This window comes from Syzygium oleosum, unplaced genomic scaffold (genome assembly GCF_021117445.2).
Source record: "Syzygium oleosum isolate NSW1041296 unplaced genomic scaffold, Sole_v2.1 Sole_v2.15, whole genome shotgun sequence".
NCBI classification, from domain to species: Eukaryota; Viridiplantae; Streptophyta; class Magnoliopsida; order Myrtales; family Myrtaceae; genus Syzygium; species Syzygium oleosum.
This window is the reverse complement of record NW_026607499.1, coordinates 1,600,785-1,619,437: the sequence shown is the minus strand read 5'-3', so window position 1 is coordinate 1,619,437 and position 18,653 is coordinate 1,600,785.

The following is an 18,653-nucleotide window of genomic DNA, read 5'->3' as shown; positions in this document are numbered from 1 at the left end:
TCGTTTCGATATATACTAAAACAATTTTCTAAGTGATCTAATAATATTTTCATTCCTTGTAATTAGTAGATTATACTAATCTTGGAAATTTCACGGTAATCTCTAGGACTGCTGATATGACATTGGAATGTATAATTGCATGACTTTTATGCTTCTAAAGCTGTCGCTAAATTTTTGGATTTTAATAATAAGAAATTCAAGTTTGTAGCTAGAGACTTGGAAAGATTCAACTCGACGAAGACATTTGCAATTGTAAGGAAAATATCATATGTCCCATCAACCAACTATATTAATTTGGAAAAATTCAACTTGACCTAGATCCAACTAAAGATGTCATGCCCCGGACCCTAACGGGCTCGCGACACCCCTACGAAGGTCGTATCGAACGCGACGTCCCAGGACTCGTCGCCGACCCAAACGAAACACCCAACGTCATTCGCAAGCGGAAACAAAATCTTAAATAACCCAGACAGTAAATGATGAAGAAGGGGTAGTACTTACACAAACCAATAAATGCATTTCCATTGCATGGCATAACTTACAGCATTAATAAATACACAATATCAACCCAGGCTACTCACTTCAAACCACATTCATAAAAAGGGGGCGGTGGTTGGTGAGCTTAACTCCTCTACAAAAGGGGTACTCAAAAGACGAGTTAACTTGACCCATCCTCGATCCCCGAGGTACTCTAGCGGCGTCTCCAAATCAATCACGGTGGCGGATCTGAAATTGTTTGCACTACAGTAATGAGAATAAATCTCAATAAGCAGACCACTAAACCCCACATAGGACAATGCGTACCCAGACAAGTCTCCACATGCAATCTAACATTCGACGTACTAGAATATACACAAACATACTTACTTCCCCTCAATTCACACGTCAACTCTGCATATTAGTCAATAAACATTAATGAAATAACATCTCATGTACATAACATAAACACTCAAACACCATAACCACATACATTCACCCAATTTAACCAAACACATATCGCATGCGTGGCCGAGCAACTATTCATGACCCGCGTCAACATGCCTCAGGTCCATTCTCACAGCCCGCGTCAACACACCTCGGGCTCAGCCCTCCAATCAATCCGGGCTTAGTCCCACGTAACCACGCCTCAGGTTGACAGCTCTCCGATCAATCCGAGCTTAGTCCCACATAAACACGCCTCAGGGCCTTTCTCACGACCCGGGTCAACACCCCACAAGTCCTTTCTCACAACCCGGGTCAACACCCCATAGGTTGGCAGCCCTCCGATCGATCCGGGCTTGGTTAAGCAAACACACACGCCACTTAATTCAATCAATTTTCACGCCATAGTCAAGCTTCAAGATCATTGAGTCAACTCAACCCACTACTCACACAAACCAACCATACTTAGCACCCAAATTCACTCCCAAGTGCCACAATGAACCGGCTATGCACACAATCACCAACACATCACATTTCCATGCACTTTCCAACCATAGGCTCCACAACATTAGTCCATAATCCCAGCAATTCAATCAGCCAAGAACAGCCACTAATTGGCCTCCAAATCACCACAAATCATTCTACAAATCAGCCATGTTCAAACCACAATTCAGCCATATATACACAACACGAACAATCAATAAACTTGACATAAATTTCCATCATTATTTGACTTCCAAACTCAGCCACAAAATCATCCCTAAACCGCCTTGGTTCAGCCCACGATTCAACCCCAATCACCCACTCCGAACCAACCACCGTTTACTTCACTAATCCGCATCAAAACAACCACCAAAACCTTGCCGAACAGCCCACGGCAGCCACTATACCCACTACAATCAGCCCACACACGAACCCCTAAACAAGTCTAGCAATACCTATCATCCTAAGTCGGAATTAGGAAGTCACTTACCGCAATCCGAAATAAGAAAACCGGACAAGGGCAGCGAAGAAAGAAGCCGAAGTAGCCACGCCGTCTCTGGGATAGCAGGAGCGAGCGGCTGCTGGGACGGCGGCAAAACAAGGGCGAGCGATGGGCGGACTGCGAGGGGCTCGCCAGAACAGCAGCAACAACGTCGCCGAGGCAGCAGCAGCTCCGACGGTCGAGCGACGGCTCACGGCGACGGCAGGCAAGGCGGACGGCGGCAGGCATCCTTAGCTGAGCAGCGGACGACTAGGTGGTGGTGCTGAGCGACTAGGAAGGGGAGGGAGAAGGAGAGGGACGGCAGCAAGGTGGGACGGTGGTGGTTGGCGGCTAGGTAGCTTCGGTCAGTGGCGGACATAGTGGCACCTACGGAGGCAGGGGCTGAAAGGCGGTGACGAAGAGATCAGCAAGGTGAAGATGGGGACAGAAATGTGAGTGAGGAAAGAGGTGGCGACGGCAAGAGCTGGCGGGTGGCAGCAACGGCGAAGGCCAGATGGACGATGGCGGCTCCGGCGGCTAGCGAGCTACTGCTCACGCGAAGGGGAAGGGGAGGGGAAGGAAGAAGCAGCCGGCCAGGGAAGAGCAGCAACGGCAAACGGCGGCTCCGAGCCGGGACGAGCGGCCGGACGTCAGCTGGGCGGACGGCCCGCGGCAGCCGGACGAGCGGCGTGCGGAAGAGGGAGGAAGAACTCGGCCGAACCAGAAGAAGAGAGGGGAGGGGACGATCGTGAGAGAGAGAGAGAGAGAGAGAGAGAGAGAGAGAGAGAGAGAGAGAGAAGGTCAAACACTTTTCAAAAAGCCCACCCAATCCTCTTGACTCATCCTAGGGCTCTCATTTGATCTCGGTGAGCAAGCCAAGATCCTAGGGCCGCGAAAATTCCAGATTTCAAATTATAGAAAAGGCTAAAAAGACACTAGATAAAATAAACCAAGAGGGAGGTATGTTGGTCAAAATTCGCACCCGGTCCAAATTTCACTTTCCGACAATTTCAAGTAATATTGACGCTGGCCACAATAATATCGACACCATCCAATTAAATTCGTCACGAAACTCCGAGAAATTCGACACCAAAGTTCAGATGCAAAATAACGGCCAAATTTGATCGAGTGCGATTCTAGCAAAATCTCTAATTTAAAAATAACCCAAGAGTGATCAGTTCCGGGCGAGATTTTACTATAAGCAAACTGACGAAATACACGCTTTATAAATTCCAAAAATGGGTCAAAATTCGGAATGTCACAAAAGATACTAGGGGAATCTAAACATTCATCTTATTACTTATAAAGATATTCCATTGAACCGTTGGGTTTGAGCCCTAGCTTGCCGGCCACGCGGACACCTCGGTTATCAAAAAAAAAAAAAGAAGATATTCCATTGAACATATTATGTATTTATAATCTTATTCATGTCTTTTATGTATCACGTTAGACCCCAACTCTCATTGAACTCCTAATAACTCTTCTAATTGTACTTTTAATTTTAAAGGAGCTTAAACTCCATTTTGATCAAATGCTTGATTTCGCGAGACCTATAGCTTTGATCATCCAATTTGTTTATAACCATGTCCACTTTTTTTAGGAGAATTTCACAAAGTTTGGAAGTCAATCTGAGAGCATAATTAATTGAGAGAGTCATACTTTCCTTTATTCTTGATAAAAAAAAAACTGCACAAATGATCATAATATTTCTGAGCCCCCCTCCCAAAAAAAAAAAGATCATAATATAAAGTTGACATAGAAGATACATAGTACATATATTACAAAGAAGTAGAAAAATGAATCCACAACATCTTTTTTATATCAGGTATGTTTCTTTTTGTCCTGGAAATATCTTTCCAAATTGTAATGTACATCATTTGGCCGAAAATATATTAAGTTCGGTTCAATTGTCTAACTAGCATGGAAAGCTATACAGAAGATCGAGTGTCACTACAAAAAACAAGGATTTAGCCACGGAAATTAGCGACGAATAATTTTTCGTCGCTAATTTGCGACGGAATTTGCGACGAATTTTGCGACGGAAAAAAATCCATGGCTAATTTGCGACGGAATTTGCCACGAAAAAAAATTTATGGTTAATTTGCGACGGAATTAGAGATGAATTTTTTTCCGTTGCTAATTTGCGACGAAAAAAAATGTCGTCGCTAATTTGCGACGGAATTTGCCACGAAAAAAAAATTCGTCGCTAATTTGCGACGGAATTAGCGACGAATTCTTTTTCCGTTGCTAATTTGCGACGAAAAAAAATGTCATGGCTAATTTGCGACGGAATGTGCCACGAAAAAAATTCGTTGCTAATTTGAGACGGAGTTTGCCACGAAAAAAATCCGTCGCTAATTTGCAACGGAATTTGCGACGAAAAATTATTCGTTGCTAATTTGCGACGGAGTTAGCGACTTATTTTTTTTCGTCGCTAATTTTGCGACGTAATTTGCAACGAAAAATAAATTCGTCGCTAATTTGCGACGGAAAATAGATCCGTCACTAATTGTCCCCCTCGCTACTTGTAGCCCCAATTTCTCTCTCTCCCTGCTAATTCCTCATACCCCTCTTCGTTGTTCTCCCTCCCTCTCCCTCTTTCATTTCTCTCGATAAAACTCTCTGCCCGCGCGCAAATCTGTCTCGGTAAAGCTTTTCTGCCGGTAAGTGGCGTGGCTAATTTGCGACGAAGACGGTTCGTTGCAAAACTATTCATTGCTAGATTCGAATTTTTTTTATTTTATTGAGTTTTTTTTTTTCTCTTTTTTTTTTCCTAACTTCGTCGCCGGTCGCCGGTCCGGCAACCGGCGACCGGCGAGACCTCGCCGGCCATGGGCGAGGCCGTTGGACCTCGACCAGATCTGGGCGAGGCCGTGCGGCCTCGCCATGGTCGCCGCCACTGGAGCTCGCTGTCGCAGCGAGGTCGAGCGGCGGCCATAGCCGCTCGTCCTCGCCCGTGGTTGCCGCTCGACCTCGCCGCAGAGGTCCAACGGCGGCCAGATCTGGGCGGCGAGGTCGAGCGGCGGCCTCACCATGGCCGTCGTTGGACCTCGAGGCGAGGTCCAACGGCGCCTAGATCTGGGCAGCGAGGCCGAGCGGCGGCCTCGCCATGGGCGCCGTTGGACCTCGTCGTCGCGGTGAGGTCCAACGGGGGCCATGGTGAGGCCGCCGCTCGACCTCGCCCATGGCCGGCAAGGTCCAACTCGCCGGCCTCAGCCGGTCGCCGGACCGGCGAAAAATATCAAGGAAAAAAAAATTCAAAAAAAAATTTCGAAAAAAAATTATTTTTAAAAAAAAATCTGAAGTCATTTTTTTTTGTAGGTACGTGTCCATTTGAAAGTCTCGCAGATGAAGTGAACGTTGCAATTCTCATCAAATTGAGCACTTTCTACTGTAAAGATTTCAGTCAAATACTTGGGTAAGTCTTCTTGACATGGTAATTGTTTTATTTTTTTCAATTTCAAAGTAATTGTTTCATCAAAAACAAAATTTTAATTTTTAGAATTTTATGGTTTTAATATTTTACGAGATTTTGTTATTTTGATATAGATACAATGCAAAGAGACAGGGCTTGGATGTATAATAAGAACTTACCTGGATGTCGAGGATTGACCAATGAGTTTCGTACTGGGTTTGAACTATTTTTGGACTTTGCTAGTAGTAAATATGAGTTGATGGATGGAAATAAGTTACGGTGTCCGTGTAACAAGTGTAGTAATGGTAAATTTCATGTGTGTGATAAAGTTAGAGAACATCTTTATAGATTTGGGTTTACTCCGAACTACTATAATTGGACTTGCCATCGTGAACCATTTATATCTGATGAAGGATATCGAATAAGTGATCAATTTTCAGTTTGGGAAGAATGTAGCTATTATAACCAATTGAACCCCCCATACCAGAGGATGGTGATTGATGCAGCGGTCAGAATGTTGTTTCAGATTCGAATCATGCAAGTACTAGTTTTACTCATACACTTGAACAATTGGAAGAGATAGGAGTAACAGGTTTTGATGAGAATGTGTGTAATGAAACGTTTCCATCTAATCAGTTCTGGGAAGTGTTGAAAGCAGCAGATGAACCTTTATGGGCAGGTTGTGACAACCATACTCAGTTATCAGTGACAACAAGATTGTTAAATATCAAGGCAGAGCATAATGTGTCTGAGAATTGCTTCAACTCTTTTGTTGAAGTAATGCGAGAAACAATGCCTCGTCATAACATCATGCCAAGTGATTTTTACGATATGAAAAAGTTAGTGGATAACTTAGGTCTTCCAGTTGAAAGGATTGATGTATGTAGTAGGGGTTGTATGTTATATTGGAGAGATGATGAAAATCCAGAATCTTGCAAATTCTGTAGCTAACCTAGGTACAAGATTAACAGGAGGCAGGGTCATAATCAGAACCGTAGACCATGCAAGCAAATGTTTTATCTGCCCTTAATCCCCAGATTGCAAAGGCTTTATGCGTCTCAAGCCACTGCTGAACACATGACTTGGCATGCAAATCATGAAATAGAAGAGGTTCTAATGTGTCATCCTTCAGATGCAGAGGCATGGAAACATTTTGATAGAACATACTCTGAGTTTGCGATAGAGCCTCGAAACATCATGTTAGGTCTCTGTGCTGATGGATTTGCCCCATTTGGAAAATCAGGGAAAAGTTATTCATGTTGGCCAGTTATCTTAACTCCGTACAATCTTCCACCCGGTATGTGCATGAAGACACCTTATATGTTTTTGACATTGATCGTGACTGGCCCGCAAAATCCGAAAAAGAATATAGATGTTTATATGCAACCATTGATTGAAGAGTTACAACGGCTATGGAATGAAGGTGTTGTTACGTATGATGCTTCTACTAATCAAACATTTATAATGAAGGCTACTCTTCTTTGAACGATAAATGATTTTCCAGCTTATGGAATGTTATCTGGATTGAGTACAGCTGGGATTTTAGGATGTCCGATATGTTTCGAGAGATCGAAGTTATTCAGATTAAGACATGGTAAGAAGACCAGCTATTTTGACTGTCACAGACAATTTTTGCCGATGAATCATACATTCAGAAGGAATAAAAAAGAGTTCATCAAGAATAGGATTGAAAGAACACCTCCACCATTGAGGTTGACCGGTGATCAAATTTGGGAGCGAGTGCAGGACATTCCAACTGTTGTTGAAAACCCTCATGGCACAACTATTGCGTACAGAAGTACACATAAGTGGACTAAACGCAATATATTTTGGAATCTATCATATTGGAAGGCCCATCTTATTCATCATAATCTTGACGTCATGCACATTGAAAAGAATGTTTTCGACAATGTCATAAATACTGTGATAGATGTCACGGGAAAAACAAAAGACAACTTGAATGCAAGAAAAGATATAAGAGATATTTGTGATCAGCCAACATTAGATGTGGATGCAAGCAGCAAGGGACCAAAACCAAAAGCAGTTTATACATTGGATAAGGAGCAGAGACGAGTCGTTTGTCAGTGGTTGAAATCTGTGCGGTTTCCTGGTGGATATGCTTCGAACATCGGGAGATGTGTTGATTTGAACGAATGCAAGTTGACAGGATTAAAGAGTCATGATTGTCACATATTTATGGAAAGACTAATTCCAATAGCTTTCAAGGAACTTCTACCAAACTTTGTATGGGGCGCCATTACAGAGTTAAGTAATTTCCTTCATGATATTTGCTCAACAGTGTTAAAAGCATCACACATGGAGAAACTGGAGAGAGACATTCCAATTATTCTTTGCAACTTAGAAATGATATTTCCTCCATCGTTTTTTGATTCAATGGAGCATCTCTTAGTTCACTTGCCTTATGAGGCCAAAATTGCAGGTCCCGTCCAATTTTGATGGATGTATTCATTTGAGAGGTAAAAAAATTTTCAAAATAAATTTCAAAATACTTTATTATATATTATGTTCTGATAAACTTCTTTCTATTGCAACTAGGTTCTTATATCATTTGAAGAAAAAAGTGAAGAATAAGGCATGTGTTGAAGCTTCAATTTGTAATGCATATATTATGGAAGAAGTGACAATATTTGCATCATACTATTTTGAGCCGCACGTGCAGTGCAAGAGGCGGAGAGCAGGAAGAAATGATGAGAGTCCCATTGATCCCAATTGCAAATCATTCTCTATTTTCAATTATCTCGGTCGACCAAGCGGCGCATGTAAGTTTCGTTGCTTAACAGGCGAAGAACGGCAGGCAGCCCATACATATATTTTACTGAACTGTCCAGAAGTGGAGCCATACTTCGAGTAAGTATATATTTGCAAATATATGTATTGCGTATCAAATATTTACTAATATATAAATGTAAATTGTTAATATGATTTTTCAAAATTCAATGTATGGACTACCACCAAATGAGTTTGACCGTTTGTGCGATGAACAATTTGCAGCATGGTTCAAAATATATGTAAGTTGCCTATAGACCAAAACCAAGTTATTAATATTTTATACATCATTTAAATATATATTATTGACTTTGCGAGTGTGGTCTTAGGTTCTCAGTAATCATGATCAAGTTAAAGAGCAAGGATTGCTATATTATCTGTCATGGGGTCCAAACTCAAGCATACGAACTTGGCCAGCATATTTCATAAACGGGTATAATTTTCACACTCAAGAATATGGAATGGGAAAAGCCACAATGAATAGTGGTGTCTGTGTTCGGTCATCCAACTGTGGTAGTTCAAAAGATGATTTTTATGGCTTGTTTGATGAAATCATGGAGATAGAGTACCCTGGACCATTAATGTGGGTTGTGTTATTTAAGTGCATGTGGCTCGACCCCGTCAAAGGAATGAAGGTGCATACGAAGTTTAATTTGGTTGAAATAAATCGCAAGAAAAGGTATATGAAATATGAACCATTTGTGTTGGCACAACAAGCAATTCAAGTATATTATGCATCATATCCTAGTTTGAAACGTGACAAAGTTGATTGGTGGGCTGTATGTAAAACCAAAGTACGAAGAAAAATCGAGGAACGCTGGAAGGATATAGCATATCAACAAGAGGAAGTTTGTAACACGGTTCAAATTGAGGAATATAACATTCCTACTCTACGAGATCCATGTGGAGCAATGATAGATGTAGATCTAACTGAAATTCACGAATCAAATTTAGAAGGTGTTGCAGAATCTGATTTTGAGACAGAGGATGATGAGGATGATGATGATGATGAGGATGATGATGATGATGATGATGATGACGACGACGATGATGCTCAAGAAGAAGATGAAGACGAAGGTGAAGATGAAGATTTAGATTTTTGAGACTTTTTACTAATTATGTCATAATAATAATAATAATTATTATTATTATTATGACAAGAGTTTATTGTTGTTGTCATATTTATTATTATTGTTGTTGTCGTAATTATTAGTATTGTTGTTGTTGTTGTTATTATTATTATTATTATTATTGTTGTTGTTGTTGTTGTTGTTGTTGATTATTATTGCTATTATTGTTAATGAAACGCAATTGTCGGGAAAAAAAATGAATTAGGCGTGTGTGGGCTAGTAGAAATGAAATTCGTGGCTAAATCAGTGGCAAATTTGCGACGGATTTATCCACGAATTTCATAAAAAAAATGCCCACAATTCATTTTTAATGAAATTCGTGGCTAAATCCGTGGCAAATTTGCCACGGATTTTGCCATGAATTTCATTTCTACTAACCTACACACGCTCGATTCATTTTTACGAAATTCGTGGCAAATTTGCCACGGATTTAGCCACAAATTTCATAAAAAATGAATTTTTAAAAAATGCCCGCAATTATTTTTAAGGAAATTCGTGGCAACAATTTCACGAATTTCATATAAATGCCACGAATTTCATATAAATGCCCACAATTCATTTATTTGAAATTCGTGGCTAAATCCGTTCATTTATTTGAAATTCGTGGCTAAATCCGTGGCAAATTTGCCACGGATTTTGCCACGAATTTTAAATAAATGCCCATACACACGCCTAAGTAATTTTTTTATGAAATTCGTGGCAAAATCCGTGGCAAATTTGCCACGGATTTTGCCACGAATTTCATAACAAATCCAGCAATTCATATTTGTTGAAATTCATGGCAAAATCCGTTTCATAAAAAAATTATTTAGACGTGTGTGTGGGCATTTATATGAAATTCGTGGCAAAATCCGTGGCAAATTTGTCACGGATTTAGCCACGAATTTGAAAAAAATGCCCACACACACGCCTAAGTAATTTTTTTGATGAAATCCGTGGCAAATTTGCCACGGATTTAGCCACGAATTTCAACAAATATGAATTGCTGGCATTTTTATGAAAATTCATGGCAAAATCGGTAGCAAATTTGCAACGGATTTTGCCACGAATTTCATAAAAAAATTTACGTAGGCATGTGTGTGGGTATTTTTTTAAAATTCGTGGCAAATTTGCCATGGATTTTGCCACGAATTTTAAAAAAAGTCCAAAAACGCCTAAAATTCGTTGTTTTAAAATTCGTGGCTAAATCCGTCGCAAATTTGCCACAAATTTAGCCATGAATTTCATTAAAGTCTAGTAAAAAATGGAATTCGTGGCTAAATCCGTGGCAAATTTGCGACGGATTTAGCCACGAATTGTAAAAAAATGTCCAAAAACGCATAAAAATTATTTTTTAAAAATTCGTGGCTAAATTCGTGGCAAATTTGCCACGGATTTAGCCACGAGTTTTAAATATTAGGTTTTCCGCCATAATTTTATATTTCGATTCAAATTTGCCGCGACAAAATTAAAATTCATGGCTAATATCGTGGCAAATTAGCCACGGATTATAATTCGTGGCTAATGTCGTGGCAAATTAGCCAGGGAATAAAATTCGTGGCTAATTTGCGACGGAATTAGCCACGAATTTGGATCCGTGGCTAATTTGCCACGATATTAGCCACGAATTTTAATTCGTGGCAAATTTCAGCGGAAATTAACAAAACGGAGTCATCTTCATGTGCGGGTAGAAATTAGGGTTTCTTCTCTTCTCTGTCACAATCGAACAAATCTTCTTTTGAACTTCTCCCTCTTCTCTATCTGTGTCTCTGTCACTCTCTCTCGGTCGAACGATTCTCGGCGACCTTTGGCGTTCTTCGGCGTTCTTTGGTGTTCTTCGGCGCGATTCTCGGCGTTCTTCGGCGGCGGACACTGGGAAGCGAGGACACCCAGCGCGAGGATCGTCGTCCGAGAGTGTTGGGTCTGCTTCTGTTGGGAAGCGTGAGGTACGTTTGCTTGGGTCTGGTTCTCGGCGTTATTTGTGGACGTTTTCTTTTGCTTCTACTGTTTCTGTTGGGTCTGCTGTTTTTGCTTCTGCTTCTGCTTCTGTGCTTCTGCTTCTTGGCGTTCTTTTGTATTTGTTGGACGACTTACCTTGGGTCTGCTGTATGACGTTGGGCAAGCTGTTGGACGTTGGGTCTGCTGTTGGACAACAGAACCATTGTGTTAGGTCTACTGTTGGACGTTGGACGAAACAGATTGGGTCTGTTTCGCCCACGAATTTGGTTATGTTCGTGGGCGAAACAGATTGGGTCTGTTTCGCCCACGAATTTGGTTCTGTTCGTGGGCGAAACAGACCCAATCTGTTTCGCCCACGAATTTGGTTATGTTTCGTGGGCGAAACAGAATGGTTCTGTTTCGCCCACAAATTTCATTCTATTCGTGGGCGAAACAGAATGGTTCTGTTTCTGTTTCGCCCACGAACATAATCAAATTCCTCGGATTTAGGTTGAAATTTGATCGGATTTAGGTTAAAATTTGATCAGAATGAGCTGAAATTTGATCGGATTTGGGTTGAAATTTGGTTGAAATTCATTTGAAATTTGGTCGGAATGAGGTAAAATGTGGTCGGAATGAGCTGAAATTTAGTCAATCAAGTGGAAACGGCCCGCTGATCCAAAAGCACTACCTTTGGCTGTGACACAAGTTGTTTTTTGGCGTTTCGGAGTCGTTCAGATGGGTTTTTAAGCAAAAAACTATTCTGGTGAACAGTGTTATCCGTGAATTTTTAGTTTTTTTTTTTGCGTTTTGGAGTCGTTTCGTTATTATTTTATTTATATCTAGGTTTGCATATTGAAACCAATAAAAAAAATTTAGGGTTCTTTGATTTCTAATGTGGTGAGAAATCCATGAGGGTGATGAGTGCCTTTGTTTCAAGATGTGTGAATGTGATCATGTCATCAATGAGATGAATTGTATTCGCTCTGCTTATCTGATTTTTTATTTTCCATTTGTAAATTTCCTTCTTATTAAGTCTTGCAGGAAAAGTTGGGCTGTAAATTTCCTTTTGTTTTGAGCAGGATCAGGCACACATATATACTGGATGATCCTTTTGATGACCCTGACCAACTAGATGAGTTGTTCTCCCTTTTTTACTGTTGTACGACCAGAAATTTAGCTCGTAGACATTTTCGGACAGCTTGCTTTTTTTCAGGGGCCAAGTTTCTCTCTTGCTCTCAATAACAAAATGGTAAGCTTCACGACACACATCATTATGTGTCCCTAATACATATTCATAATTTTTTACATTTTTGTCTAACCTTCCAACTTGTTAGTATAAACGTGGAGGTCAAATGCGTCGTGGTGATGCTTCACAAAGAAGACCAGGCCCTTCCCCTTCCTCGTCCTCGTCCCCGTCCCTTTCCTCTTCCCCTGGCCTTTCATCTAACCCTCAACCAGTACATGGACACATTGGCCCTTCCTCCGACCCTTAAATGCGAACTGAATTTACTGCAGTTCCATCTCCTTCGGTTCCACCTTCTTCTTCAATGCAACACTCGAATGATGAAGAAGATAACCGATTCATGATAGCCCCATTTGGAGATTCGTAAGTACTTCATTTTTTTAAGTATATGTAAATTATTATGTATGTCAACTGAATTGTCCGTATGCTTCACGGATGCTACGTATGTTGACATCGTTATAACCCGTTTGCAGATTCACGGATGCTACGTATGTTGTTAGGAGACTTAATAAAATAATCAATAACTGTTGAATGGGGCAGTATAGTAGTTGGACCACCACTCCAAAAGAAGTAAAGGAATTGTGGTGGAATGAGTTCAAGGTAAGTTTTGTCCTTCTATTTCCTCACAAACTAAGTTCGGTTTAGCATACTGAGTGTACAATTGTTTTTCTATTGATTGCTTGCAGCGGAAGTTCAGGTGGGATGAAGCGGAAGAGAAAGAAGTTAGAAAATTTTTTAAGAAGAAAGCCGGTGATCACATGCGAAATGTGATGAATAAAGCAAAGAGAAGTCAAGAAAAGCCGGATTTTATTACAGCTGACAATTGGGCGGAAATTAAGAGAACTTGGGACACCGAAAAGCATAAGCAAATCAGTGAAATAAATAAGAAGAATCGAGCTTCTAGTTCTAGTGAAGGGTCTGCCACATATGCTGAGGGCTCTATCAACATCGGGGAGCATAGAAAAAGAATGGTAAGTCTTTTAAACATGTTGTAAGTTAATTCACTGATTACTCATTTATGTTTATATTTTGTAGGCCGATGAATTGGGGATGGAACCGACTTTTATAGCTACATTTGAACGCACATTTCAAAAAAAAAAAAGATAAGACATGGATTGGCAATCGAACAAAAGCTATTAAGGTATGTAAGGTTATATTTTGTATTTATATATATGAAGTTTTTTTATTTTCATCTATATTGTTAATTTAGGACAAATATGATGAACTTGTAATGAGCACTGCTGCTGCTAGTGGTGATGGTGATGGTGATGGTGATGGTGTTGCTGCGTCCGAGCCATCGGTTGACAGTATGGCAATATGGGTGGAGACATCGGGTGGAATGAGAAGAGGTCAAATATTTGGGATGGGATCCTTGTCAAGGATGTACACAACGCCGGCTACTGCAACTTCATCCTTCAGTGCGGCTTTTTTAAGGAGGATACAACACGAGGAGCGAACGACCCAAGAATTGAACCAACTGAAACATTTACTTGTACAGAAGGACGAAGAAATAAGAGGAGTGAAACAACATTTGCAATTGATCATGCGACACCTCAACCTCAATCACGATGACGTTCCTCATGTACCTCCCACTAATCCAGTTGGTGATGGGCACAATGATGATGATAATGAGATTGCTGATGATGATGCTGATGCTGATGATGATGCTGATCCTTGCTAGTTAAAATTTCCAAGAGGTACTTCTATCTTTATGCTTATGCTGTTGAATAGATGTGAAAAAATTAAAAGGGGTTAGGAGTTTGATATTGTGATGTTTGCGCTGCAGATGGACAGGACTTCGATTCTTGGAGAACACTATAGACTACGTGACTACGTGAAAAAACTTCTTGGCAAGATTAACAGTTTGCCACAAGAGAGCGAACTGGCTAATTTAGTGCTTTGTTCCATTTCTTTCTTTTTGGGGTTTGTTCTTGTCTTGACTGTGATTTTCTATCAATGTTAAGTATATACTCTATAATTGCTGTTAATTAGATTTCAAATCAAAATCGTCCCTAAACAACATTCGTCGCTAAATTATTCATTAAAATACGTCACCAAATTCGTTTCGGAATAATGTCCGTGGCAAAAGTCAAAATTTTTCGTGGCAAAATACTGACCAAAAAAAATTTTATTGGCAAATTAGCCACGAATTTTGCCACGAATAAGTTCGTCGCAAAAAACTGACAATAAAAAATATGGTTGCAAATTAGCTACCAATTTTGCCACGAAATGTGTTCGTGGCAAATTAGCCACGAATTTTGCCACGATAAAGTTCGTCACAAAAAACAGAAAAAAAAAATTGGTGGCAAATTAGCCACGAATTTTGCCACGAAATATGTTCGTGGCAAATTTACCCACGAATAAGTTCGTCGCAAATAATTGAAAAAAAAAATTTGTGGCAAATTTGCCACGAATTTTGCCACGAAATGTATTCATGGCAAATTACCCACGAATTTTACCACGAATAAATTCGTCGCAAAAAACTGAACAAAAAAAAAATTTCGCAAATTAGCCACAAATTTTGCCACGAAATGTATTCGTCGCAAATTAGCGATAAATTTTGCCACGAATAATTAGCAACGATTTTTGCCACGAAAATATTTCGTCGCAATTTCACGACCAACAAAATTTTTTTTTGAAAATAATAGCAACGACTTTTGCCACGAATACAGCTCGTGGCAAATTAGCGACGAATTTTGCCATGAATATTTAGCGACAAATTTTGCCACGAATAATGTTCGTAGCAAATTAGCCACGAATTTTGCCACGAATATAGTTCGTAGCAAATTAGCCACGAATTTTGCCACGAATAATTAGCGATGAATTTTGCGACGAATTTTTTTCGTCGCAAATTAGCCACGAATTTTGTCACGAATAATTAGCGATGAATTTTTTTCGTCGCAAATTAGCCACGAAAATTGAAATTTTCCGTGGCAAAATTTTGCGACGGCCTATTAGCGACGAATTTTTTTCTGTCGCAAATTCGTTTAGCGACGAATTTTGCCAAATTTTTCGTGGCAAAATTCGTCGCTAAAACCAACTGTTTTTGTAGTGTGTGATTGGTAAAACTATTTCCTTAGAAGAAAAATCTTCCCATGAATTGAGCAAATTACCATGATTATAATAATATTATCTTGTATCATCTGTGGTCTAGACAATATTTTTCCTTCTTTCATGATATTTGCAATCTTGAACTCGACCAAGTGACATTAAATCATAGTCAAGTCTCATTTTCTATGTTGTATTTAGTATTTGATTTTGCATGTGATTCTTGTCTGTCTTATTCTTTGTTTATTAGTTCCAGGTCCTGTTCTTTGTTTTCGGTTGCGCATGAGAGGGCTTGTTTACGGTCTTACTAATAATCCTATATTTATATATTCAACCTCCACCTAATATTAATCGAGTTTATCAAATCCATAAAACGTAACCCATAATCACATAAAAATTATAAAATAACAAGACATATTTCTAAAAAGATAATCACATGAAATCATACATACATACATACATATATATATATGATTTCACGTATTTGAAAAATCCATATAATAACTCTTGTGATTAAATGCAAGACGATATGTAATTCCTTTCACTAAGAATGAGGCTCATCCTAATACTTTTGATTTTTGAAATCTTTGAACATAATTAAATAAACAATCAACCGTTTATATATGGTATAACTCTAATAACCTTACAGTTTATGAGAAAAAATCCGTAATATGGTATAATTCTAATGAAAACATATCATGGACAATTCTAATGAAAACAATTGAAGGCATACGCAGTTTCTTGGGTTCTCACAAAAATCACTCAATATGCAATACAAACTAGATCATCTGGCGTGCAGTTCTTAGGGTTATTTGTAGGAATCAAATTTTGTGTTTTCTCCTAAGATAAAGAGTAGTTATTGCACCGTTTATAGATCATGTGGACCAATACTATCCAATTAATAAATCATTTGAGTCCCACATTGGACGAACATGACTAACGGTCTAGATGAGTTTGCTCTACATGTTCTATTTGACCATGCTATCTATATTTATGTCGTTAAGGAGAAGTTATTACATGGTCTATATTACCCAAACCAATAATTATGTGGGTCGTACCTTTGGACCAACATGATCAACAATTTAGATGGGCTCAGTATATATATAGATTCTTGCTAGCTCTGTAATTTGGCAGTTCTTTTTTGCAAATTTAATGCTTTTTCTTGATTCGTGTTATCACCCGTATTTGCTGCTTCAATATAGAATGCAATACTAGATTCAGTTATATACTTAATGAAGCAAAATTAATAATTCGAGAAATTCTATAACGATGTCATAAATAAATCTTCACTTAACTGTCTCAGATTGCTGTTTAAAATGCTTATTTTTTGTTGTTGTTGTTTCTGGAGACGATTAATAAAAATATCAAAAAGGAAGAAAAAAATACAAATAGGACAAATAAGAAGCTTCCAGTATTAGTATTAGTCCTCCCATGTGGTATTAGTCTTGATTTATCTTATTGAAATGAAGACCAGAAAGACATTTAGTATTAGTCCTCCCATGTGGTCAGATTTGCGAGTTGGAGAGACTTTTGTATTTATTAATCAACGGTGTCGCTTTATAATATCGTGACTAACGACACATATCGACTTTTCTTTATAATCGTGCTTTTTCCTGTAATTTGCATGTGAAAGAGACAGAGAACAAGCTCTTATACCTTCTTGATATGATCCTCCAGGTAAAATGCAAGGATGACAAGCTTAACTCATATGCCTCCAGACTTGGGAAGATTCAACTCGAAGTAGATATTGGCAGCCGATCAAGATCAGGACCACCATTGTAGAATTTCAATGTTCTTAACAGGACATTGCCTTTCAATTTCACGCTCAATTGAGAAATCAGAACATTCATCCTGTATCTATTCCAAAGTAGATAAATCAAACTATAACGTCTTTCTTTAATCGGAATATTGTCTTTTTGTCCTGGAAATATCTTTCCTAATTGTAATGTTCATTATTTCGTCAAAAATATATCGAGGTTGGTTCAAACTTTTTTTTTTTTGGTTTGAGAGGTCGGTTCAATTTACTAGCATGAAAAACTATGCAGAAGATCGAGTGTAAATTGGTAAACTATTTTCTTCACAGACAAAAACGATTTAGAGTTTCAAGAGCATCTAATTTGCCCATAAGCATATTCATATTGATTTTTGGAATTTCACCAAGTTTGGAAGTCAAGTTGAGAGCATAATTTGTTTAAAGAGTACTATTTTCCTTTATCCTTAATAAAAAAAACTTTATAGATGATCATAATATAAAATTGACATAGAAGATACCTAGTACATAGTCCGAAGAAGTTGATAAATCAATCCATAATGTCTTTCTCTAATTCGGTAGTTTGTCTTTTTGTCCTGATTATTTCTCTCCTGATTGTAATGTTCATCAATTTTAAATATGCTATGGGGTTTGAATGATACATATGCTAATCATACATAGTAATTGAATATGACAAATGCGTATGACATGACGTAAATGACATGTGGGACAATCGAATACGACATGTACTATGATTTGGAACCCAACTAGTATCTAGGGTAACATGGAGATAGAATAAAATAATAACCATATTTGTCTTTGCAATAGATATTCATGTTTTCTCCCTAAAGATGTATCCTATCTTATTTAAAAATAATGAAAGCTCCCCAAGGAGATATGATGAATTGGGGGTTTCTCATCATGGACATTGGCTTCCAAGGGTTCTCTCTGTGGTTGACTGAACCACTTTAAATCTTGTTCTCCTTCTTTGTGTGTGTGTGATTACAAAGAAAACATAGTATCAATGCCAAGTTCGAGTGTCATGCTTGTGCTATCGAAGTTGCTATTTGTCACTTCATTCTACTTCTAATTCAAATAAGCTCTTGATCATCTCCTTTATTCTTGTTATAATGACTAGTTTCAGTCACTACTGATGTTGGTCAATCTAGCTCAAATGAGATGAGCAATAGATTGACATCCTTTATTTTTAATGGAAGAAACTATCTTCCATGGTCTGAGGCAGTTACGATTGCCCTTGGAGGACGATCCAATTTAGGCCATGTCAATGGTTCGATCAAAGCCCCATCATCCACCGATCCTAAATATGCCGAATGGCAATTTACTAATAACTTGGTCATGTTGCGAATCTTCAACTCCATGGATCCTCAGATTTACAAAATTGTTACTTACTCCATAACAGCCCAATCTTTATGGAAGTCTCTCACAGACATGTATGACCGTGAAGATAATGCCTC